Genomic DNA, 7,892 nt, shown 5'->3' with positions numbered 1-7,892 from the left:
ATGGGAGCCTGGCTGAGCCTACCCTGCCCTCTCACTCTTCTTAGAACTTAGAAAAACTGCCCCTGCCACCACCCTCTCTGCAGAGTCAGAGAGATCATTGGGAACTTCCAAAATGAAAAGAACACAGGAAAAAAGGCAATATCAGACCCCTAGCCCACTCAAAACAAGTCCAGAAGACAGGGACATAGAAGAACTTGAAAGTCACTTACCTGATATTTCAGAGATGACAGAAACTGAAGTGAACTACAAATATCCATCAGGTTAGAGAGGAAATCAGACCAGAAATAATCACTCAGGAAGAAAAATAAAATGACAACAATCATGAAAGTACTGTTTGACACATCTAAGGAAGACATACACACAAAAAAAGGGAATAGTAAACAGATGAAAGCATTGAATGAACAATACAGGAAAGAATTAGAATATAAAAAACAGATTCAAACAGAAATCCAGGGTGTTAAGAACACCACTGGTTGAAAAATTTCTGCACTTTAAAACAGATCTCTACAAGAGCCAAAAGAAAACCCACAAACTGGGAAAAATTTATAGCTGCCTGTCCTGAAAAAGCCCTTCCATCTACAAAATGTAAACAATTAAAAACAATCAGGCATCCCAAATCCAAAGACCCAATTGAAAAATGGGCTCTGAGATGTATATATACTTCTGAGAGGAAGAAATGCAACTGGCAAATACATATATGACAAAAATGTTGAACATCATCAGTCATTTGAGATATGCAAATTAAAACAACACTGAGATTCCATCTCACTCCAGAAATAGTAGCTAACATCAAGAAGTCAGAAAATAACAAACACTGGAGGAGCTGTGCAGAAAAGATTAAGAGGTATCAATGAAACAGATGTAGCTAAAAACAATTGACATAAAAAGAATTATTTCAGATGTTGTAGCAGAAAATCTCCCATGCTTGGGAAAAAAAAACCTGACATACAGTAAGTGAGGCACTTAGAATTACAATTAGGCATAACAAAAATAAAATTGCACCCTACACAACAATCAAGATCCCAGACATTCAACAAAAGAACACGATATTGAAAGCTGTTAGACGGAAGAAACAAATGATCGATAATGGAAAACCCATCAGAATCATGGAAGATTTCTCAACACTAACCATGAAATCAAGAAGAGTTTAGAGTGAGATATTTCAGGTCCTGAAAGAAAACAACTTTCAACACTAATTAATGTACCCTGAAAAAATCTCTATCAAATGTAATAGAGAGAAAAGATACTTCCATGAGGAAAAAAAAAAAAAAACCTGAAGAAATTCATGACAACAAAACCAACCCTAGAAAAAGTACTTACAGATATTTTGGAAATAGACAAAGATGACACCAACTTCAAGGACAACAGAAAAGAACTACCAAGCAGAAGAAGCAACTAAGCAGTGTGGAAAAGTAGGGGTTCTACAGCAGGAAAACAATATAACAAACATAAGCAATTGCATATCTATTATAACTATCCATGTAAACTGACTCAATTCACCATTGAAAAGAAGCAGACGGCAAAGTGGCAGAAGAAACAAAATCCAACAATATGCTACATACAAAAATGCATTTAACTAAAAAAGAAATTAATAGACTGAATGCAAAGGATGGAAAACTGTACTCTATGAGAACTGAACCCTGAAAACATCATAGGTAGCTGTTATCCATTCTGACAATGTCAATGTCAAACCAAGCATGATTAAAAGGGATAACGGTGCCCACTACATAAATGTTATGGGTAAACTACAACAGGAAGAGATAACAATCATAAGTGTACATGCATCCAATGTGGGAGCTTCACACAATATAAGACAAATTTTAAAACATGAAAAATCAAATGAGCAATAACATAATTGTACTAGGTAACATTAATATCCTCTGACTCAAAGGGAAAGATCTACCTTACAAAAAATCAGAAAAGAAATAGCACAACTAAAACAATCTTGTGAAGAAATTCGCTTGGTAGACCTTACAGAGTGTTATACACAATAGACAAGAAGTACATGTTCTTCTCCACTGCACATCAGGCTTTACACAAGATAGTTCATACGCTACCACACAGAACACGCTGAAGAGAATGCAAAAGAGGCAGACTTATTCTATGCTTAATATATGATGATAGTACAATGAAAAAGAAAATTATTGACATAAAAATAGCAAAAATTCTATAAACACTTGGAAATTAGACAATACCCTCCATAGCAAACAATAGGTCACACGTAAAATTAAAGAAGAAATCAGTAATATTTGCAATCAAATGAAAATACAGATACAACTTACTGGAATCTGTGGGTTACCATTAAAGCTGTCTTAACACCAAAATTTATAGGAATAAATTCTAACATTAGTAAAACAGAACAAGCCCAAATAAACAATCTTATAGTCTACCTCACCCTTCTAGTAAAAGAAGAGCAAGTCAAGCCCAAAGCCCAAAGAAGGCAGGAAATTACAAAGATCAGAGTAGAAATAAGTGCAATGAAGACAAAAGAAACAATACAAAGAATTAATAAGTCAAAGAGATCATTCTTTGAAAGAATAAATAAAATTGATAAACCCTTATACAACATTATCATAAAAAGGAAAGAACAAAATTCAAATTCATGCAATGAGGAATGAAAAAGGTGAAATAACTATAGATTGTATAGGTATTCAGAAAATGATCAATACTTATTTGCAAATCTTTACTCTCACAGGATGAAAAATTCATAGGAAATGGACAGAGTTCTAGATACATAGACACTACCAAATCTGAATCAAGCAGATATAAAACTCTGATTTATGCAATATCAGTCAATGAAGTGGAAAATGTAATAAAAAAAATCTACCAAAAGATAAAAAAAATCCAGATGCTGACAGATTCACAGCTCAATTCTACAAGAAATTTAGGAGGGACCTAATGTCAAGTCTTCTCAAACTCTTCAATGAAATTTATTTATTTATTTATTTATTTATTTATTTATTTTTTCTTCAATGACATTTAATGGGAAGCAATTCACCCAAACTTATTCAGGGAGGCAAGTATTACTCTGATATCTAAAGCACAGAAGGACCCAAACTGAAAGAGAACTGCAGCCCAATTTCCCTAATGAACATAGATGCAAAATTCCTCAGTAAAATATTAACAAACATAATGCAGCAAATCACCAAGGATATTATATATCAAGGCCAAGTGGGATACATCCCAGGAATGCAGGGATGGTTTAATATGCTTTTCCACAAATATAATATACCACAAAATCATATCCAAAGACAACATTACATGATTTTCTCAATGAATGCATAAGAAGCTCTTGACACAGTCCAACACACATTCATAATAAAAGTCCTACAGAAAATCAGAATATATGGTCCTTATTTCAACACAATTAAAGCCATCTCTGACAAACCAACCACCAACATCATACTAAATGAACAAAAATTGAAAGCCTTCTGTATAAAATCAAGAACAAGACAAGGATGCCTACTTTCGCCAATCCTGTTCAGTAGAGTCCTGGAAAGATTAGCCAGCTCAATTAGACAAAGAAATAAAAGAAATGAAATTTGGAAAGTAAGAGACAAAATTATCCTGTGTAGATTACATGATACTGTGCATCAAAGACTCCAAACACTCCAAGACTTGCAGTTTTATTTAGCAAATTCAGTAACATATCAGGATGCAAAGACGGCACTCAAAATTCAGTAGCATTTCTCTACACAGACAGCTAAGGCACCGAGATAGAAGCTATGGAAACCTTGCCTTTTACAATAGCACCTAAAAACAAGAAAATACTTAGCAATTAATCTCTCAAAGGAAGCAAAGATTTATACTGTGAAAATTGTAGCTCTCTGAAATAAGAGAGAACAATGGATTTCAGAAAAAGGAGACATATTTTTTGCTCCTGGATAGGAAGAAACAGCATTGTAAAAATGGCCTTATTGCCAAAATGGTTATAGAGATTCAATACCATATCAATTAATATTACATTAGCATACTTCATGGAACTAAGAAAATATTCCTAAAATTCATGTCAAGCTAGAAGACCTAGAATATCAATAGCAATGCTGGACAATATAGGAAAGGCAGAAGGCTTCACAATTCTTGAATTGAAATTATGCTACAAAGTTACTATCTTAAAATCACCATGGCAACTAGCCAAAAATCAGACATGAATATCAATGGAACTGAAGAGAAGATGCAAAGGCATCTACAAACATACTCACCCACCCTTAGCTTTGGCATAGGGGTCATGCATGTTCAGTGAAAGAAAGAGAACCCCTTTAATAAATGGTACTGAAAAAACTGGCTTTGCACAATCCAAAGGCTTTAAATAGACACATGCCTATCAGCAAGCAGAAAATACAGTCAAAATGGTTAAACAATTTAAATATCAAAATTTAATCACTAAATGTTCTAGAGGAGGAAGTAGGTAGAAATCTTAAGGACAGACTGGTAGGTAGAGAGTTCATAAATGAAAATAAAACTACATGGAAATACTTCAAAGAGACAATTTGGATCTCATATTTGTGAAAAGTTTCTGCATGTCAAAAGAAATCAACAGAATGAAAAACTAAACACATGAGCTCAGAAAATAAATTTGTAGTGGACTGACTCTAGACAATGGACCGCTATCTGGAACATGTAAAGAATTTTTAAAAATCAGGCCTTCAAAATTCAGACTCAAGCCAAAAATATGCATCTGAAATGAATACATATTTCACAAGAGAAAAGATTCAAATGGCAAATAAAAACATAAAAAAGTATTCAACATCATTGGTCATCAAGAGATGCAAATTAAAACAATGTTTAGATTACATCTCACCCCAGAAAGAGTAGCTCTCATCAAGAAGTCAACCAAGGACAAATGCTGGAGAGGCTGTGGGCAGAAAGGAACTCTTCTCCACTGTTGGTGGCAGTGTAGGCTGGTACAACCATTATGGAAATCAGTATGGGGATTCTTGAAAAAATTAGGATTGGAGGTCCCATTCAAGCCAACTAATTCCTTCTTACGTATGTTTCCAATTCAACTGAACTGATCTAATAGAAAGACCCTGGACACCCTGTAGATCTTTCCCTAAAAATACAAAAAAAAAAAGAAAAAAAAAAGAAAGAAAGAAAGAAAGAAAGAAAGAAAGAAAGAGAAAAAAGCATATAAAACAACAATTGCTGCAAAGAATTTGAGGATAAAAAATTATCTTACATTACTGGCAGGAATATTAACTATTACAATTACCATAAAAGTCAAAGTGAAACTTCATCAAGAAACCTAAAGTATTGGTATACATTCATGTGTATGTTTTTGAAAGAATTATAGTCATACTAGAGTTGTACGTGCAAACACTGTGCTTATGCTAGCCTTGTTCTCACTAGCTAAATGCTAAACAGCCTACAGGTGCAACCAACAGATCCAAAAATACAGCAAATCAAATATTTCCTGGGCATAAAGAAGAGTGAAAATATTTTATCAGAAAAGTGGGTAAACCTGGAGTCCATTTTGTTAAGTGTAATAAACTTGATTTAACTTCTCAGTTGCAGTAAAACACTGGGTGCTTTTTCAGTACATGTGCTTCACTCTGAAAGAAATGCTGATGCCCTTCGGTTCAGGATATTGATGTGGGGAAGCATCTTGCCTTACTGATGTTCTCAGGTCTGAGAGCAGCAGCTAATAGTTTGCAAATATGTACCTGGAGGAATTTACATCAACTAGTCCTTCGCATAAGCTTGGCAATCACAAATGCGTGGAAAGGGAGATGGCTGCAGGAAAGCGCACTTCCCCAGTACTCCTTGCACGGACAAGAAGTGGATCTGAGGCAAGAGGCAGGTAGTCCTGGGGCAGCAGAAGGAGGAAACAAGGTCAGGACACGCTTGCCTGTGTGCCACACCCCTGAGTGTAGGCTCCCTGTGTAGCAAATGTGCATGAATAGACATTGTACAAAAAACGAAACACTGAAACAGACGAGCTGGTTCAGAGAGCTGACAGCACACACTACCCTCAGACGAGGAGCCCACCGGGATCAGAGCTACTTTTTGTTTCTACTCAGAGCACAGAGTAGGATCTCACACAGTCATTCGTACTAGAAAGAAAAATGCAGTAGGATAAAGCCCGGAGAGGCAGCTGGACAAGCACCTGGAAAAGCCAGCACCTTAGATAGTGCTTTTTCACTGGGCCAAATACCAGACACCTTAACCTGAAGGAAAAGAGGTTCAGTTAGGCTCAAGTTTCAGCTCACGGTCTGCTGGCTCCAAGGCAGGGCAGCACGGCGGCAGTCATGGAGGAGGCAACGCACTTTCCCCCAGAGGTGTGGGAAGGGGGAATCAGTGGAGGAGCCAGGAACCGTGACGCGCATTCTGGGTCATTCCCACCCAAAAGCCCTCCTAGGTGCAAAGCAGCTATGTCACCCCTGCGCCCTAATCACGTCGCAAAGATCTCACCTATGCCTAATGAGGCTTTTGGGGAACATGGAGTTGGGAACCATAACAGCCCCGGCGTGGAGCTACCTAAAGTGTGAGCCAGCCTGGTGACTGAGTGCCCCCCTCAGGGGGAGAGAAAGCCTTGGCAGGGAGGACATAGGCATCTTCAAGACAACAGAGACTGGCAGTCCACTTTCAAGCGTAGCTTTAGGTCATTTCTTTAAACCTTCGTGCTGCCGTTTTTCATTGTTGGTATTTTGGTTTGGTTTTTTTTGGTCTGGGGAATCAAGCACATGATCTTGTGCTTGCCAGGCAGGTGTCATGCCAAGCAGGTGCTGTGTCCCTGAGCTCCATCCCTGGCCCATCCTGAGGACATTTCTGTGAGAAAAAGTTAATTATCATACCTGCTGCGAGTGACAGGGAAACAGCGCCGCCATGACCCTCTGCATGTGTCCAGAGCCCCCAGAAGTCACACGGGGGGCTCTGGGTAAGGGACAACTGCTGGCAGGGAGCACGGCTGAGAGGGGTCAGGGGACTGCTCTGCTCCTGTGGAAGCAAAGCCTGAGGTCCCAGAAGTGGGCTGTCAGCGCAGCCGGCTTCCTGAGAGGCACAGGGGCACCCTCGGTTGTTCTCTCTGTTCTCCCTTGGCAAGGCAACCACTGCATGGCAGATGAAATGAGCCCTATTACCATCCTTGTGAGTAACCTTCCTTGACGGCCCACTAACAAGCCATGGCCAGATGCTTGAAAACTCAGTCTCAAAGTCATACACTCCTGTGCTCTCAGCGAACGCAACAGAACTGGCAGAGGCCACTTCCTTTCTCTGTGTTTCCTTTAGGTTTAAGTTCTGAGAAACAAAGTTACCAGTATTACTCCCAGGAAAAAATAATGTTTATATATTCCATGAGATTGTTGCTTTCACAGTTCTTCAGAAGTGTACATTTTGATTTACTGTCATTTGCGTCTAACAATATTTCTTAACTTTTGCATTTAAGCTCAGAGTATGATAAAGATGGCTTATGGCAATCACTACTACCATTCATTTTATATTGAAAATTGTAATTCATTGCTGTAGAGGTACAGGCCGATTGTTGTGTACTGGAGGAAACCCAGAGCTAGAGCAGAGGTTCTGTTTCTCATGCCACCAGGCAGCTTTCCCTTTTGGGTTTGGAATTTTAATCCACAGACTGGCCCTGTATGAAATGTCGCTCTCAGTAGAATTGCATCGTGGAGAATGACATGCCTAGAGCTACGCGTGGTTCTAACGTTAGTGTCTTCCTCTGGTATTCTACAAGGCATTTCTCAAAATACATGTAAAGTTAAATGAAACCCTCATTTGATGGCATCTAACATGTGTAAGTGTATCAAGTGCAAGTTTGAATTTATTTTACAAAAGTTGTAAGTGTGCATACACTTCAAAAGTACTACAGACAGCCCAAGACAGTGAGCCAGAGTGTGGTCTGAGCTCCCGCTGGTCGAGTCCCCCCAACTTCACAGGAGGGC

Source organism: Octodon degus, unplaced genomic scaffold, assembly GCF_000260255.1.
Source record: "Octodon degus isolate 3935 unplaced genomic scaffold, OctDeg1.0 scaffold00414, whole genome shotgun sequence".
Lineage (NCBI taxonomy): Eukaryota > Metazoa > Chordata > Mammalia > Rodentia > Octodontidae > Octodon > Octodon degus.
This window is presented reverse-complemented; position numbering follows the sequence as displayed.